This window comes from Meles meles, chromosome 2 (genome assembly GCF_922984935.1).
Source record: "Meles meles chromosome 2, mMelMel3.1 paternal haplotype, whole genome shotgun sequence".
Taxonomy (NCBI): Eukaryota; Metazoa; Chordata; class Mammalia; order Carnivora; family Mustelidae; genus Meles; species Meles meles.
In genome coordinates this window covers 142,285,950-142,305,493 of record NC_060067.1, presented here as the reverse complement: position 1 = coordinate 142,305,493, position 19,544 = coordinate 142,285,950, and the positions used below count along the sequence as shown (strand labels likewise).

The following is a 19,544-nucleotide window of genomic DNA, read 5'->3' as shown; positions in this document are numbered from 1 at the left end:
AACTTTCAGGGGTCTCCTCATCCCCATCCCTGAAGTAATATGCAGAATTTTGTTTGAGTGCATGGGCAGGGGGAATTGGGGGAGAATGTCCATTAACAAAAATCAGATCCTCAAAGGAGATATAAATCCTCCAGATAGATTAAAAATCATACCGTAGTGTCTTGTTCAAGTTAATGACAACTTTTTTTGTGGAGCTTTTATTTTTACAAACTAAATAGCTTGTATTGGCAGAGTAGAATGCAGAGATTCTAACTTTATGCTGAAATCTAACTGCTTCAGAATGTCAGTGTTTCTAAATTTTTTCCTAGATCTAGAGAAGGAAGCAAGACTGCCCACTTATTTAGTTCCTGATTTGTGGTTTTGAGGTTTCTTTTTAGGGATAGCTATTTGTGGCTGTGGCCGATGGTGTGGAGATCCAATGGATTTATAAATTAATGTGTTTATATTATTATTTAATACATATTAGATACCACCAACCTACTAGGTACAGTTCAGAATAAAAAATTTAAATTTCGGTTGTCCTTTGCTTTCATTTTTTTGTTTTTCCCTTGAGACTTCGGCTTTGTTAGGAATGGCAAATAAGATGTTTCAGTAGTGTAGTTCTTAAATTTTTGGTATGTTGCTGCTTGTCATCTCCTTTCCTTCTCTGTATTAGTTGTTTTAATTATTGTTCATGTGAATAAGTTAGTATCCCTCCAAACTTAACTTACTAATTTGGTTGGGAAGTGTTTACTGGTTGAGGGTTGAAGTGTTAAGTGTTTGATACTTGTTTCATAGAATGTTAGAACTTGAAGAGATCTATGCAGGTTATCATAGTTTGTGAAGAGTAACCAGATTCTTCTGCTCACAAAATTATTTTCCTGCAATCTAGCATCAGTTGGGGAGCAGAAAACATAACTATAAAGAGCAGATTATGCTGAATTAGTTTCTTCCTAAGCTTATGACAAAGTCAGCAGGTAGGTTATATCTGACACTATACCAACAAATAACATTTATTTGCTTACTGTGTACCAGGCATTATGCTAAATGTTTTACGTGACTATCTCATCTGATCCTCACGTGACTATCTCATCTGATCCTCACAGCAACTTTGTAAGATGGCTAAAATCTCCATTTTATAGATGAAGAAACTAAAACTAAGTGGTTAACTGAAGCCAAAATAATCTGCTCAGGAGCACACTGGTGGATCCAGGATTGAACGTAGGTGGTTTGCTTCAGACTGAGCTCTTAAGTACTACTCTAGACTGCTTCTACTGTATTTTCTTTATATCATTTTTGGCATGACTTGGGGGTATCTCACCTTACTTCCTATCAGCTGTTAAGAAAAGAAGATATTTTCCCTTATTAATCTTCAGGAGATGAACACCTTTTTGAATGTCATACCTAAAAGTTATGACAGAAAGAAATGAATTTGGCAAAAGCCTATGGAATGTTTATTTGATAGAGTTTTCCCATGGGGATGGATATAAATCTGTGGGTATGCTGAGTGTGTGGTGTATTATGCCATGAGGAGTGGAAAGTGAGAAAAAGATTTTAAGTAATAAACTTGGCTTTCTAAGAGCCTGGAGGTATAAATACATCCAAAAATGATAAATTTGGGATGGAGTAGGGAATAAACTCCGGATGAAGGAAGAAATAAATTCAGCAGGGAATTTTTATTTTTTATTTTTTTTACGATTCATTTGTTTATTTTTAGAGAGAGAGAGAACCAGAGGGAGAGAGAATCCCAAGCAGACTCCAGGATGAACGTGGAGTCCAACTCGGGGCTCCATCTCACAATCCTGAGATCAGGACCGGAGCAGAAACCAAGAGTCAGATGCTTTTCTGACTGAGCCATCCGGGCGCCCCTCAACAGGGAATTTAAGCTAAAATATGTCTATGGATGAAAGAACTAACTATGTATACACAGAGTGGAAAGAGCTGTTCCACATAATATGAAAGATGATGACTTGGGGACCATGACAGTCTGAAAGTCAGATATGCATCAGCATTAGTTCTATGGTATGTGAAAAAGACTATAAAACAAAAAAATCTGAAAATAATCTTGTTATCTTTGGTCTACTAGCTTTAGTCAGCCATGGAAACCATTGCAGATTCTCAGCTATTATCTACAGAAGTATATATTTTCTTTTACTCTTTCCTTTATTCCTTTTCTCTTTCTTCTTATTTTTTTATTCTTCTTCATGATTTCTAAACCTTTGTCTTAGGGTGTTGCTGGAAGTAGCTCAAATCTTTTGTGAAAATACGGCAATATCTTTGCCATATTCTCATCTAAATTTTTGTTGTTGTTGTTGTTGTTGTTTGTATATCTGTGATAGCTTGGGCTAATATCTTCTTGATGTTCTGGCTTGATCTTTGATCTTTTAGGGAACTGTGATGCAGTTTTTGAAGCAGGATCATGAAAACAGTGGAGTTAGTGATGAGGCCTAAATATCCAGAGGAGTCAGTTGACCAACTCATTTCTGCTAGTATGAAATAGTATTTTAGAACAAGGTTTCCAGACTTTTCTACATCATGGTGGAAATGATTTACTTATAGCACAGACTATAGCCTGGCTCTCCCTGGCTCCCTGAAGGCTGAGGGAGGGGTCAGTATTTCAGCACATCTATAATTCATTCTTGGCACACTGGTTGGAAAGCTTTGCTTTGGAGAAGAGGAATATGTTACTCTTTGTTTAATACCTTCTGTTTATTTAGCATCTAATAATTTACAAAGCTTTTTTCATACTTTCATTTTACACCAGTTTTTTTATACTCCATTTTACTCTTAGTTTTCCTCCAGTCGTATCAAGTAGGTAATATTACCATGTTAGAAATGAAGAAACTGAGCTTTTAGATAAAGTGCTTTGTATGAGGTCACACATGTAATAAGGGGTGGGTCAGGAATTCAAATCCCAGGTGGAAAGAGTCCTTGAGGGTTAAATCAGTGGCCTGTAACCTCCAGGATGGCCAAGACCCTACCTGTTTTAAGTGCTACCTTCAGGGCATTAGGGCAGTGCTAGGTACATAGAAGTCCATAATAGCTGTCATTTATTAAGTGCTACTTTGGCTAGACATTATGGTTTATAGATGCTGTATGTTTTGTTTTTTATTAACAAAAGAAGAAACAGGTATGGAAACCAGCAGAAGTAATTAGTCCAAGGTCATCCAAGCGTAAAGGAAAACCACGGACTCGTAACCAAAGTTGCTAGCTCCAAAGTTTGTACTCTTTTCACTATGTGACTGATTTCATGACATTTTAGGGTAGAGATTGTGTTCCATTTAAGTGTGTGACCTTGGTGGCAAAAGGTGACGGTGGTAAAGGGAGCTAGGCAAGTGGACTATTAAGTGTTTATTTTTGGCAGTTTTGAAGTTGAGTTCTAGAGATGGTGGCTGTCTTTTTCAGAAGATTTCCAAGGTATTTTGAGTTGGGGGTGGGATAGAAGAGTAATGTGCTACAGCAACTTGGTGCTATGGGTGCTTCTACTAAAAGGGTTAAAAATATAGATCCACTTCGTATATGACTAAATATTAATGATAGGTTATTTCTTAAAGGTAGGTTTCCAAATTATTTTTATTTGTACTTTCTGTATTTACTAATTTTTCTATGTGGCATATTAGTGACTTTTAAAAACATTTTAATTATACAAGTAACATATATTCTTCAAATAATATCATAAGCAGATGGAATGAAAGTTTCTAGGGTTCTAATCCCTCTGTCACCCACACCCACTGTCAGTTAATTTGCAGGGTAATTGCTGAGGATTAGATGAAATAGATGAGGAATTTCTAAACTAGCTCTAATACTGTAGCACTAGCTACATGTGGCTATTTAAATTGGTTAAAATAAAATAGGAGTAGAAATTCAGTTCCTCGATCCCACCGTCACATTTCAGGTGCTCAGCAGCCACAAGTGGCTAAGTTGCTACTTTATTGGGTAGTGCAGGTATAAAACATTCCTGACAATGTGGGCCAGCTTTGCTAAAACTTTAAAATACTGTATGATTAGTGACATAATTGCTCTACTGTTGAACCAGGATTTTAAAAGTCTCTATATTCCCCATGGTGCCTCACAGTTTTTGTTTTAGTTGATGAAATGCTATGCCATATTCTCTCTCAGCTTTTTGTTTTAACTAAATCCAGATGGTCAAAGTCTAATGTTTTTCTTGGATATTTGGGGATTATATTTAGCTGCTTTTCTAGGATAAAGATGACAGCTTTTCTAAGGGTATATTTTCTATCTCCTCTGAGCTCTAGACCTGTATATTTTGCTTTCTAGTTAGCACCCTCTTTCAAGTATAATAAAGGTATCTCAAATACAACATGTCTAAAACTAAATTGATTACCCCTTCACCCCCACTCCCCCAAAACAAAACAAAACAAAACCCCAGATGTTCATCCTCTTTTTTTCTTCCTTATTTCAGTGAGCAACTCCATTATCTTTCCAGTTGTAAAATCCAGAAAACTAAGAGTGGTTCTTAATAACTCCCTTTCCTGTATACATCCAATCTATCAATATATCCAAGTTTTATTAATCTTACTTTCTGAAAATCTCTTGAATCTGTTTACTTCTTCCCATTTCCACTACCACCACTTTCGTTTGTTAGCCTCCATTCTTGTCTGCCCACTTCTGTTTTGGCCCCTCTCTAATCCATTAACCATCCTGAAGGCATAGTGGTTTATTTTGAAACACATCTGCTTGTCACTCTTCTCTCCACCTCCCCAATCTTTCTATGGCTTCCCATTGCTTCGAGGATAAAAGTAAAACCCTTTAACAAAGCTTAACTCATCCTCACCCTCCAGCCTCATCTTTTGCCGTCTTCTGCTTAACACTCCACTTCCACTATGCTGGCCACTTTTTAGTCCTTTGTACTTGTCTTGCCCTTTGCCATTACAGAGCCTTCGGCAAATGCTTTTATCCCTGTCTGGATCCCTTTTTCTTTTTCTTTTTTTTTTTAAAGATTTATTTATTTGACAGAGATTACAAGTAGGCAGAGAGGCAGGCAGAGAGAGAGAGAGGGGAGGAAGCAGGCTCTCCGCTAAGCAGAGAGCCCGATGCGGGGCTCGATCCCAGGACCCTGGGATCATGACCTGAGCTGAAAGCAGAGGCTTTAACCCACTGAGCCACCCAGGCGCCCCCTTTTTTACATTTCACTTCTCTTGTTAGCTCCTAGCTGTCCTTCACACTTCAACAGAAGTTTTGTTTCCTTAGGGAATACTCTAACCTCCCAGAACACACATTTACCACAGTTAAAATTTACATTTTATGTGTGATCATATGATTGTCTTTCTCTTCCATTGCCTCCAAACTCCTTGAAGATAGGGACCAAATTTTACTTTCTTTTTTGGCTCATTCTTAAATCCCTATGACCTACCTAGCTCAGTACCTGATATGAATATTGAAAACTAATTATAAAATATAGCACAGTATTCTTAGATTATATTATAATAAACTCTTATTTTAGAACAGTTTCAGATTTATAGATTTATTGCAGATAGTGTAGAGATTCCTCTTACCCCATGCCCAGTTTCTCCTATTATTAACATACTGCATTAGTATGGTACATTTGTCACAATTCATGAACCAGTATTCTCATGCACTAACCTGTGTTCAAATTGCATCAGTTTTCTCCTAATGTCCTTCTTCTACACCAGGATACCACATTACATTTAGCTGTCATATGCCCTCTTGGTTTTGGTTTTGGTTTTGGTTTTTTTTTTAAATAAAGATTTATTTATTTATTTGTTTGTTTGTTTGTTTGTTTGTTTGTTTGACAGATAGAGATCACAAGTAGGCAGAGAGGCAGGCAGAGAGAGGAGGAAGCAGGCTCCCTGCCAAGCAGAGAGATGGATGCGGAGCTCCATCCCAGGATCCTGGGATCATGACCTGAGCCAAAGGCAGAGCCTTTAACCCATTGAACCACCCAAGCTCCCCTGCCCTGGGTGGCTCAGGGTTTTGACTGGTTCTCAGACTCCTTGATTTTGATTACAAGCTGATAGTTTTGAGAATTACTGGTCAGGTATTTTGTAGACTAACCCTTAATTGAGATTTGTCTGATGCTATTCTTAGGATTAGACTGGATACTGTGTTTTGGCAAGGAAGACCCGTAGAGGTAAAGTGACATCGCCATCGTATCAAGAATAAATACTATCAATGTGCCCTACCACTGTTGTTAACCTCGGTCACCAGGCTTGAGATAGGGTTATTAGGTTCATCCTCTGTAAGGTTACTGCTCCCCCCACTTTGCATATTGTACTTTTTAGAAGAAAGTCACTGTTAGATGGAGTACAAGCTTAAGAAGTAGGAAGTTATGTTCCGTCTGCTTAATAGTGGAGTATATGTGTGAATTTTTTGGAATTCTTCTGCAAGGGAAATTCATCTCCTTGTCCTCATTTATTAATTTATTCAATCATTTATTTATATGAATATTGACTTGTGGGTATTTATTTTATGCTTTGACTTATAATCCAGTACAAGCTCGGATTGCTTCAGCTTTGGCTGTTGAGAGCTCTTTCAGTTGATTTTTATAGTCCTTTGACATATCCCCATCATTGTGAGAATTTTGTTGTTTGGTTTGTTGGTGATGGGGTTTTTTTGTTTGTTTTTTTTAGCACATCTGTACTTTCTGGCACTACTAGGTGTTCCAGGCTCATCTTGTATATTTCCTGCCCAAGTCCTAGAAATCAGCCATTTCTCCAAGGAGTGCTGGTTCCCTTTATTGAAGAATGGTATTAGAAATCCATACCTGGCAGCTGTGTGTGCTCATTCTTGCTGTGGTTGCTTCTAAAAAATATACACCAAATAGAATCTAATAGATTCTTCCAAGATGAAAGAAAGAGAGTCACTTTTCTTTAATATTTAGCCAGGTAATCAGTTTCTGGAATAGCGGCAATTCAGTAGTCTAAAGAAACTAAGCAAGTTTAGATTAAAGCAAGCGATTTTGCTACTTTTTGCTTTTAGTTTTCCGTATTTACTTCCTTACATTGTCTTTGATTCACCAGTCAGAACTCCTTGGTCCCATATATTATAATTATTTATACTGTTTCTCCAACTTTTTTTAAACTAAAGTACCCCTAGAAAGATGTGTCCCTTTTCAGATTTTTTTTTCAGTTTCTTTGGAGACTCCTATTTTATTACAAAAATTCAAGAAATTTCTTAGAAGTCTTATATGTATTGTTTTATTCAAGTGAATTTTGCTTTACATCCCATAATATAGTACTTATTTTAATAAAAAGAATGTAAATTCTCATTCTAGTATGATGTGCTGTGTTTATCCTGTTTATGTCTGCTCTATTTATATCTGTCTTCCTGTGCCTTGATCACACCATTTCAGACTCTGCGTGGTATGTGAGTACCTTAATTTGAAAAACTCCTGGTTTCTGTTCAATAACACTTTTCCCATACATAGTTAGTGTTAGACTTCCAGTCTTTCACTCATTGGCATCATGGAGACTGTAAATGCAGTTTTTCTTTTCTGGTATCCATGGAATCTTTTGTTTCCTCTTCTAGTATCCTGGCAGATCTGGTACCTCCTGGCTTCTCTTTCTTGGGTCCTAGGAAAAATCGAAATCCATTTAAGTATTGTAGGGCATAGAATTCTCCCTCATTAAATTCCAGTTAAAGTCCTTATATAATTTCCCTCTGCATAGATCTAGTTCATTCAGTTTATGGAGATTAAAATGTGATTTTAATAGCAGAATTAAAAACAGTCCCAAACAGTTGGATGAATTATAAACTTCAGGGGATATTATTTATGTGCTTTTAACAAATGCTGATTAATAATTCACTTTATAGGTCATTTGTTCTTACACTTCATTATTTAATGAATACCTCTGGCTGATTTATAGAAGAAGAGCCCCAGAGATGACCTGAGGCATTTTTGGCCTGCAGTACAAACTGGCTTATGAAGCCTGAGCATTAATGGTAGTTTGAAATTTATTTTTTATTTTTTATTTTTTTTAATTAAAAAAATTTTTTTTAAAGATTTTTATTTATTTATTTGACAGAGATCACAAGTAGGCAGAGAGGCAGGCAGAGAGAGAGAAGGGGAAGCAGGCTCCCTGTTGAGCAGAGAGCCCGATGTGGGGCTTGATCCCAGGACCCTGAGACCCTGACCTGAGCCAGAGGCAGAGGCTTAACCCACTGAGCCACCCAGGTGCCCCAGTGGTAGTTTTGTAATAGCAGTTTATCATTCTATTTTGAAAATAGTTTTTTTTAAATTGTATTTATTCATTTGATAGAACATGCATGCACACAAGCAGGGTTAAGGGCAGAGGGAGAGGGAGAAGTAGGCTCCCCACTGAACAGGGAGCCTGACGTGGGTTCTGTACCAGAACTGTGGGATCATGACCTGAGCTGAAGGCAGATGCTTAACCTGCTTGACTGAGCCAACCAGGTGCCTCTATTTTGAAAACAGTTGTTAAAGATAACTGAATTTATGTAAAGATCAAAAAACACATAAATTAAACAGTACAGGTTACAAGTTATTAATTTTTTAAATCTTTTTGTTCCCATGTATATTAGTTATCAAAGTTGTGAACGGACTTCTAAAAAATAAATATGAAGGTTACAGAATTTAAAGAATAAAAATAAAACACATATTTAGTACTTACCTCTGTAATTCTCAGAAATTTGATTTGTTTCCCTATATGCCTAGGATTATTCGCCCTTTTCTTGAGCTGGATAATAATGATATATTTTCCTAACAGGTGCTGCTGAGGAATACGGGGGAGCAGATGATAACTCCTATTTTGCTTTTTTCACTTCATGTATGTGCTGGAAATCACTCCATATCATAGAGATCTTCCTCATTTTTTTTTTACAGTTGCATAGTACTCCATTCTTTGGATCTACCATAATTTATTCGGTCATTTTCCTATGTACAGACATTTAGGCTGTTTCTAATATTTTATATTTATGAAGAATACTGCCATGTCTATGTATTTTTGTATTGTTGGAGGTGTATTCCCAAGATAGAGTCCTAGAATTGAGATTGTTGGGTCCAGCAGTAAATCCATATGTGATATTCTTAGGCCAAAATTCTTATCACCAAAATTCCCTCCAGAATGGTTGTACCAATATGTATTCCCATCAGCAAAGTATGAAAGTGACTTTTCCCCCTTATTTCCTTACTAACAGAATGTTTATTGTTATTTTTAATAATTTTTTTGCCAGTCTAATAGGTGAGAAGTGGTATCTTGGTGTTGTTTTAACTTGCACTTCTGTAATTGTGAGTGAATTTGAACACTTTAATATTTTGGAGGACCATTTTAATACCGTTTTTTTGTGTGTGCATTTTCTGTGATAAAGTTTAATTTATAAATTAGGCATGTTAAGAGGTTAATAACAGGGATGCCTAGGTGGCTCAGCCAGTTAAGTGTCTGCCTTCAGCTCAGGTCATGATCCCAGGGTCCTGGGATCAAGTCCCACATTGGGCTCCCTGCTCAGTGGGGAGTCTGCTTCTCCCCTCTGCCTGCAGCTCCCCCTTCTTGTGCACATGTGCTCTCTCTTGCTCTCTCTCTTTGACAGATAAATAAAATTTTTAAAAGATTTTATTTATTTATTTGACACAGAGAGAGATCACAAGTAGGCAGAGAGGCAGGCAAAGAGGGGGGAAGCAAGCTCCCCGCTGAGCAGAGAGCCCGATGCGGGGCTCGATCCCAGGACCCTGGGATCAGGACCTGAGCTGAAGGCAGAGGCTTTAACCCACTGAGCCACCCAAGCGCCCCCAGATAAATAATCTTTAAAAAAAGATCAAAAATAGAACAATTATAACAATATACTATAATAAAAGTCATGTGAATGTGGTCTCTTTCTCCAAATATCTTATTATACTGTACCGTACTCAGCCTTCTTCCTGTGGTGATGTGAGATGATAAAATGCCCATGTGATGAGATGAAGTTGATGTGAGTGACGTAGATGTTGTGATGTAATGTTAGGTTGCTATTCATCTGACAGTATGTCAGAAGGAGGATCATTTGCCTACAACCACAGCTGAAACAATAATATCCCTAAAATATATAGTAGTCCCCCCTTAGCTAAGGTTTCACTTTCTCTGGTTTGTTGCCCAAGGTCATGATGAGAAATTATGTTGAGAAAGTCTCCCTTGATTCCTTTCTCCTTGAATGTTGCATTTTGAATGGATGTTGAATTTTGTCAGAAGATCTCAATCTGTGAAGATTTTCCTTAGATTTATGAATACAGTAATATACAAATCAGGAAATTGAACTAGTCTTATATTCCTGGGAAAATCCTACCTGATCATATTGTATTTTTCTAATGTGGTATTGGGTTCAGTTTACAAACCGAAATTGTAAAATTTTTCCCTCCAGTGTATTTCAAAAGTAAAAATTTGTTTCTTTGTATTATAGTACCTGACATGGTGCCTTGTAATTTTTTATCTGTCTCCTTAATTCAGAGTACTGGTAGAATGTGAATTCGATTTTATTCTTCTTTCCTCTTAGTGCCTAGCAGAGTTCTTCATTTATAGTTGGCTTTCTCTAAATGTTGTTGAGTAAGTTAGAAGCTGAAGTAGCCTATTAAATTTTTTTTTAATGAAATCTGGGTATAGTGTTTCACTTAGAGAATGAACAGTCATAATCAATTCAAAGGAGCACTGGCCAGGGAAGTAGAAGAAGTCTGAGTTCTGGTCTAAAACTTTGGGTTTACGTAGGCCATTAATAACTAATATTTTTGCTTCAGATATCTTTGGATGTGAGTTTTTTCATGTCAAATTAAGCTCATCCTCCGATCTTTTAAATTTTGTTTCATATATAAAATAATTGTATGAATTTATGTCTTAATCATTGAGGTCTGTATTTCTATATTCTGCATACTTTTTTTGAATTGTTTACCTGTTGTAATCAGTGGATACTCAATGTGATTATAGATCATCTTCTGGAGCACATTCTGATGGCAGATAAATTAGTTATGTTATGGAATATTTGTTAAGAATATTGGTGAGATTATACAACTTTTTATTTTATTTTATTTTTTTTATTTTTTTAAAGATTTTATTTATTTATTTTGACAGAGAGAGAGATCACAAGTAGGCAGAGAGGCAGGCAGAGAGAGAGGAGGAAGCAGGCTCCCTGCAGAGCAGAGAGCCCGATGCGGGGCTCGATCCCAGGACCCTGAGATATGACCCGAGCCGAAGGCAGCGGCCCAATCCACTGAGCCACCCAGGCGCCCCGATTATACAACTTTTTAAACTAAATTATTTAATGTGTGCTTAACACATTTTACTTTTAGGTATGTCTGACTGCAGTAATGATACTACAACTCTTGGGGCATCTAAACCAGGCACAGAAGTAGTCAAGTCTAATTTTGAGGTGATTGGATAGTATTTCTGTTTTTTTGAAATCAGCCCATTCAAAGTTTTAGACTGTCCAAATTGACTCAGTTGATCTAAACATATGCCTTTGTGAATAAACTCTTTTACACACATAGACATAAGGAGTGGGAAGAGAGATTTCTTAGTTGAGTTAGTTAGTTGAGTTACTTAGTTGAGTTAGTTAGTTAAGTTATAAGTTACTATTTACTTTGGGCATCTGAAATTCTAGAATGTACTTGTCACATAAAGATGAATGTAAAAGTTGGGGTCAAAGTATAGCTTTTAGGGGCACCTAGGTGACTCAGTCATTAAGCGTCTGCTTTCAGCCCAGGTCGTGATCCCAGGATCCTGGGATCAAGTCCCGCATGGGGCTCCCTCCTCAGCAGGAAGCCTGCTTCTCCCTCTCCCACTTCCCCTACTTGTGTTCCCTTTCTTGCTGTGTCTCTCTCTGTCAAAGAAATTAAAATCTTTACCAAAAAAAAAGTACAGCTTTTAAGTATGAAATGAGATTTCTGTTGAAATAATGTAGTATTAGGTTCGTATTTGAACTTGTCTACTCCCGTATACTGTCTTTAGTTAGGTATATATCAGAGTTCAAGTATAGAATTCTTTAAAACAACAACAACAACCTGAGTTCTGGACTTTACTTTTGACTCACTGAATCTGAAGCTACAGTGATAGGCATCAGGCCATGCGGTTTTTGTTTTGTTTTTTTTTTTTCTTTTCAGAAGTTCTACAAATGATTCTGACTCATTAAAGAGGAAAAATATGAAAAAGTAAATTTTGTATTAAATTCAAGTTATCAGATGTTTTTGAATACGTAATACTAGTAAAACCTCTCATGTTATAATGCTTAACAATTTACAGAGTAGCACTTTCATGTTGTCCCATTTTGAACCTTAGAACAATTTGGTATCATTCAGTTAGGTACTAGAACAACTGTTATTTTCCCCGCTTATTTGTTGAACATACTTAACTTCCAGAGACAGTGACTGACTTAGAGGAATTGGCAAGGCTCAAGCATTACGTGGGGTCTTCTGACTCCAGAGGCAGTGTTTCTGAACCAGGTTGCCATCAGTATACATGCACAATGCCAGGTGCAGTATTTCCTCAAGTAAGCCAAGACACCTTGGCTTGAGTCTGTGTGAAAGCTTTAATGTGGGATTTAGAGCTAGATAATTCTAGTCCTAAAGACAGAGATGAGTTCTGGTTGACAAAATAAGTATTACCTGTGGAGGATTCGGGATTCTTTGTGATTTAAAATACTTTGGTTATTTACTGTTTGTCAAAACAATGTTTTAATTATATTTAGTTCAGAGAAACTAGGGAAGTGTGTATATTGTATTTATCTTAACTGATGGATTTGATTCTTTATGATCAGATCTCTGAATCTGTGCTGTTGAGAGATGATCAGAGGAAGTTTGATGCTGTGAATTACAGGAAGGATTGGCAGCCCAGCCAATGATATGATTCATAATAAATGAAAGTATTGTGTTCGTGGTTTACCAGTGTGAGTTTCGGCTGTGAGAATGTCACTCACATAGATGCTAAACTAGCTATTTTAATAGAGAGTTAAACCTGAATGATGATGACCTGAAGAAAACCACTGCCAAGTAATCATGAAAATTTGTATGTATATTAACATTAAAATCCATGTTACGTATTCCCTGCATTTTTCGCCATGCCCAATTTTGTCAGCCTCGCATAAGAAGAAATTTAAAGTTCATTTAGGTTCTGTAAGGTGAATTGCCTTGCTCACAATCATTCAGCTCGTTAATTGTAGAACCTAGGGTAATTTTCTAGCTCTCAAAGAAATGATCTATCTGCTAAAATATCCGTCTCATCAGTGACCATAAAAATGCTTTCTTCTTTTATGTGTGTGTGTTTTTAATGACATCAGTGTTTTTTCTTTTTAAATTAAAAAAAAAAACATGAGCTTGGATTGCTTTGTACTCTAGTCCAGTCTTGATTACAACAGATGAAGGTGGCTTGTGTTCTTTGTGTTTTTAATATTTAAACTTTATACCTTGAAATGTGTTTAAACTGCTGATTCTGTATCTATAGAAGAAATAATGGTTTAATAGGCATCATTCACAGAGAGTCTGTTAGATGCCAGACACTGTACTGGGTTTTACATATGTATTATCTCATTTAATACTGTAACACTCCTGTTTGCATTTGAGGTGTTCTCCCTCATTTTACAGATTAAGCAACAAAGACCTGAAAAGGCTAACATAGCTAATGAGGAACAGAGCTGTGATTTAAACCCAAATAAAAGTGGACAATATCAGTAAATTTAAGAAACTAAATAGGGAAAAAATTATTTAAAGGTAAAAGCAAGGATATTGGGAAAAAAGCGAATAAGGTATACTTTTAACAAGAAAAAAGGAAAGAAAGAAATGTGTGTTAGGTATTAGTGTGTTCTAGGGTTTTTCCTGAATTCTTCTTTTCTTCAGTATAGTAACAGTAATACATACACCAATTTCGAATATCCAAAAAATACATACAAATATTTGCATTTTTCTTTTGTGATGCTACAAAGGGAATGCAGATCCTGCATTCAAGATACTTGTTGATTAATAGAGGAAATTTTAAAATAAATAAAATGTAGAGTAATTATGTCTTTAGAGTGATACAGATAAAGAATTGTGGCAGTTCAGAGGAATATCAGCCAGGGACATCACTGCAGGTGGCATTTTAAACTGAGTCTTAGAGTGTGAGTAGAATTTTAGCATATGAGTGATGATGGTCACTGCTTGAACAAAGGCATAGAGAAAGGAAATTCAGAGACATATATGGGAAAGTGGGAATAATTAAGTTTGATTTAATAGGGTATCTGAAGAAGCATAGTTGGTGGAAAGAAGGTAGTCCAGGTCATGGAAGGATTTTGAGTGTCAAGAGGAGTTTGCTTTTATGTTGTAAACATACTGAGAAGGGTGACAGATGTTAGACATATACATAAATAGGGGTGCCTGGGTGGCTTAGTTTGTTAAGCATCTGCCTTCAGCTCAGGTCATGATCCCGGGGTCCTGGGATCCAGCTCCGGAGGGGCTTCTTGCTCAGTGGGGAGCCTCCTTCTCCCTCTCCTCCCCCCCCACACCGCTCATGCATGTGCGCATACACACCCACGCACACACACACACACACACACACACACACACACTTTCTCTCTGTCTCAAATAAAATCTTTAAAAGCATATATACAAAAATAATTTTATAATTAATGTAGTCTTTACTGCTATAAAACAGGTTAAGGGGCTAAAGAGTGATGAAAATTGCTGATTTGCATTGGTTGGTCAGGGAAGGCCTTTCTTAGATGATTTAGATGCTACTAAAATAGCAAAAACCTGAGTGAGATGAGGGAGAGAGTCACATGAAAATCTGGGAGTATGAACTTTCCAGAAAGAGGAAACAAGAGCAAAAATAAGATTGGTGTGTTTGAGGGGCAGTGGTGAGGGCTCTGTGGCTGGAACTGAGTGTCAGTGAGGAAAGAGTGGGAGGAAATGTGGTTCTCCTGGTAGCTGGCAGCTGAGATTGGCTTGATACAGAAACAGGAATGACAGAGGATGAGAAAGTTGGGGGAAGATTTGAAATGCAGTGGTCAGATAGCACCTAGTTGAAAATACAAGACAAATTAGGTGTTGATACTAATATATTAAAACATTTTTAAGGGAAATTTGCAGTATGTGAAATAATGGTTAAGTAGTAAATGAATTCCCATATACTTATCATCCAGATTCAATAATTACCTGAATTTTACCTCATTTGCTTTAGCCATTCCTTTATCATAGGTTTGAGAGTCATCTTTCCTTTTTTTTTTTTTTTTAAGAATTTATTTATGTATTTGGGGGCACTTGGGTGGCTCACTTGTTAAGCGTCTGCCTTCAGCTCAGGTCATGACCCCAGGGTCCTGGGATCGAGTTCCGCATCAGGTTCCCTGCTCGGCAGGAAGCCTGCTTCTCCCTTTTCCCACTCTTCTCCCTATCTCTCTCTGTGTCAAATAGATAAATAAAATCTTTAAAGAAAAAAAAAAGATTTTATTTATTTATTTGAGAGAGAGCACAAATGGGGAGCGGGAGAGGAAGAAACACCGCTGAGCAGGGAGCCTGACCCGGGGCTCCATCCCAGGACCCTGAGATCATGACCTGAGCCACAGGCAAACGCTTAACTGACTGAGCCACCCAGGTGTTCCGTCATCTTCCTTTTATTTTTTTTTTATTTATTTTTTTTTTTTAAAGATTTTATTTACTTATTTGACAGATAGAGATCACAAGTAGGGAGCGAGGCAGGCAGAGAGAGAGAGAGGAGGAAGCAGGCTCCCTGCCAAGCAGAGAGCCCGATGCGGGGCTCGATCCCAGGACCCTGGGATCATGACCTGAGCGAAAGGCAGAGGCTTTAACCCACTGAGCCACCCAGGCGCCCCCGTCATCTTCCTTTTAAAATCGTGAAATTACCAAGATAGATAGACTAAAATATAAAAGAACAAAGTTACAAACAATAACATTTGGATTCATTTTCAACCCTGTCTTGATACTGGTCTGTTTTAGAAAAGCGTAGGGAGGATATCCATAGTGAAAAAGTTAGCAAGGGTAGCTGTGCTGGTAAGTATTAGTGTTGACAGACCTATTCCAGTATTTGTCCTTTCGGAGCCTAGCTGAAACCAGTGTACTATAATTATGACTTTTTTTTAAAAAAAGATTTTATTTATTTATTTGACACAGAGAGAGATCACAAGTAGGCAGAGAGGCAGGCAGAGAGGGAGGGAGAAGCAGGCTCCCCGCTGAGCAGAGAGCCCAATGTGGGGCTGGATCCCAGGACCCTGAGATCATGACCTGAGCGGAAGGCAGAGGCTTAACCCACTGTGCCACCCAGGTGCCCCTAATTATGACATTTTTATGTAATAGGGCTTTTTCAGTTTTCCAAGCAGTTTCTGTTTGATTCTTATGATATATAGGTGTGGTTAATAATCTCACTTTATAAGGAGGAAATTGAAACTTAGGAAAATAAAGTGACTTATAAACTCATGAGAAGGGGCAGGGCTGTTTCTTAAATCCGCGTTTCCTGATATGTTGGTTAGTTCTCCATAGACTTCACGCAGGAGGCTTATTCACCTAATACTTTTGAACCATGCTGAATTACCACTTTATAATAAATACATTAACTACTTTTTAAAGAAGGTCATACTTTTTACTAATGCAGAAGGAAATTTCAAAGGCTATTTGAATTATGAGTTTAATTGCTTTCTCTTTTTGTAGGCAAACAAAAATGTAAATAATTTCATCTGACACAGAAGGCATTTGTGCTTTTTGGTATTGGAACAAAGTATGGTCTCTGTTGACATGCATAATTAGTCCACTAAACACTGCAACTTTCATTGTTTGAAGCCATAACTAGAACAGTTAGAGTTAAGTATTTGTGGCTACTTTCTCTTCTCCTTTCACACTGTTTACTTTCTTCATTTTTCTTTTGTCTCAGATTGACTGGAATTAACAATTTAGTCCTTTAAATTAGTAGAAAATATAGCTACGTGTTAGAACATTGTACCTGCTGAATATATGCACCAGTGAACTGAGCACTGGAAATACTTCACAGTACTTTTTAATGATTTTTCAAGTACCTTTTTGTAAATAGTAGATTTAAGAAAGAATTGGGAAGACTTCAAGCTTAATATTATATCACTTTATTTTTGCTTGCTCAGTGGTAAATTGGAGTAGAGAACAATGTTAAATGTGTGTGTTTTGGGAGATATAGTACCTTGTGTAGTTGCAGAAGTCCGGAGCTATGACAAGTTCTTTTATATCTTTTTTAGAAAGTTTCTACGCATTGTAGAAATTAGGTTTTACCATTAATAATGTAATAAATTGGTAACAGCAAGAAATACATTTCCAGTATGCCTTCTCTTTCATTTTTAAGATAGATTTTTAGTCTGGGTAAATTTTTGTTAATGTGGTATCTTATTTTCCATACGGTGTTCACCTGTAAATGCTGACTGTCATATGTAAAGCCTTTATAAATGTTAATGTCAAGATATATTTTGAATAAGAATTTGGAAAACACCAGTTGTGCCAGAAAAAAATTGCAGGAGCTTTTTTTCTTTTAGCCTAGGTCTCTGGTAACTACAGAAAAGGCTATAGACTAGGAATTGTATAGACAGGGAGAAGGTTGCTGTGCATCCTGAAGGTGAAGATGAAGTTAGTAGGTATTTGGTTGCCTAACTGGCCAAGTTGGAGAGAGTTGGAGGAGAGAATGTTATGAGAAGCAGCTGGAGGAGTAGGTAGGGGAATAGGGGGCTAGGGGAGTAATCCTCCCCCCTGCCAATGCAGTTGGTCCATGCTTTGGAATGGGTTATCATTATTTTTAATACATTAAAAGTAAGAATTAAGACTCATGGGACCCACTAGTGTAAGAAGCAATTTGTAGCATCAGGCTCTTTACAGAGTCTTCCAGCCTTGACATTGTGACATTTAGCTAGATGATTTTTTATTGTGGGAGATTATCCTGTGCATTGCAGGATGTCTGGTAACATCCCTGTCCTGTCCCTGTCCTGTCTGTGTCAGTAACACACCATGTCCACCATTAGAATGTGGGGGATATTGATAAATGTTTGGGGAAGAGGTGTGCAAAATCAGCCTTGGTTGAAAACCATTGAGTTATTAGGATCATTGATAGCACATACATATTTTCTGGCAGTTAATGCATTTGCAATAACAGACTTAGTGTCCTGAAGCTCCTGATTCACACATGTCCTAGGTTAATTCTGCATTTGCCCACAGTGGGGAGTGGGAAGTTCCAGGATACAGCTGTCTGTAGGACAGTGGTGTTAGCAAAAGACAGCACTAATGACGTAATTGGAGGCTGAGGCTTCATTCTCGGTTGTTGGAAATGAGGATCAGATAAAGACAGTGCTACTCTTTAACTGTGCATGATTGGAAATAGAAGAAACAACAGTACAAGTTGTCAACATTAAGAAAGTAGTAGGTTTGACTCACATAAATATCTGAATGCATATATTTGGTTGGCATGGCCCAGTGATGTATTTCAGTCACATTTGGAAAGGTAGTATAATGTAGAGGTTAAAAATCAGGTCTCTGAAGCCAGACTGGCACATTCAAATCCCAGTTCATCACTTGCTAGCTGTATGTCATAAAGCACATTTCTTAATCTTTCTGTTTTCTTACCTGTAAAACAGGAATAACAATGCTATGTATATTAGAAGGTTGTGGAGTTGAATGAGATAATGCACATAGAGTGATTAGAACTAAATCAGTTAATATATGAAAAAGTTAATATATGAAAAAATATATGAAAAAGAAAATATATGAAAAAGTGCCTGACACATGGAAGTACTCAGTAAGTGTTAGCTCTTAAAATTCTTATAGGGCTCCATTTGCAGAGCGTACATTATTTAAATTATTTATGTTCCTTAACCTTCCTAGTCCTTGTTCTCTTCATCTGTAAAATTGGAAAAATCTCATCTACTTCACAAGGCATCTGTGAGGGTTAAATGAAATAATTAATGTGATGTGCTTAACGCAGTGCCTGGCATGTAGAAAGCAGTCAATGAAGATCAGGTTTTCAGTTATTGTGTTAGATTAGGGAACCATGAAGTTATCAAACAAGTTTCATAACATTCTAACGTTCTGAAAATTTCTAAACCCTTTTGTAATTTTCACTTGATACCCAGAAACATTCATAAGACTGTTTTCTATTTATTCCGTTCTTGCAGCTCTGATGTCAGGGTCTTACATTGCAGGCAATGAAACCAACTCCAGCTCACTTACATGGAACAGACATTCGCTAAGAGGATAGGAGGTAGCTTACAGAATTGTCAGAAAAATTGGAAAGCCAGAATCAGCCTTCATGCCTAGGACTCTGCCCCAAAACATGACTCAGCATTGTTTCAGTGAGGGTCCCAGTGCTGCCATTGCCTAGCACCACATACAGCAGCTCATACTGCCAGCCCTCCGAGCTGAGGTGCCTAGATGCTGCCGCCAGCACTCTGGCCACTGCTGACCCAGAATTTGAGCTTGCTGAAACTTAGGGCTGCTCAGGAGGGCATTCCTGTCATCTCTTCTTCTTATCACTAGTTTCTGACTCTAAGTCTGGGGCAAGTGCCTTTTATTTGACAGAACCTAGGTCATATGGTAGTGCCCCCAGAGCTTAGGAAACAAAGAATAATAACTTAGACAGTACTTCTTATAAGTCAGGCTCTTTTCTAAGTACTTCATATAT

At 37.3% G+C, this 19,544-nt stretch overlaps 1 protein-coding gene across 9 annotated transcripts in view; it reads left to right on the top strand.

Annotated features, from left to right (window-relative positions):
- The window catches only part of ARFIP1 (ADP ribosylation factor interacting protein 1), a 106,665-nt gene that overhangs the window by 1,276 nt on the left and 85,845 nt on the right, over positions 1-19,544 (top strand). For 3 of the 9 annotated variants that reach the window (XM_045994413.1, XM_045994394.1, XM_045994376.1), the window contains exon 2: positions 1,086-1,200. The exons of the other annotated variants lie outside the window; for them this stretch is intronic. The gene's annotated coding sequence lies outside the window, so the exon portion shown is untranslated. The remainder of the gene's footprint in view (positions 1-1,085; positions 1,201-19,544) is intronic. 9 annotated transcript variants of the gene reach the window in all.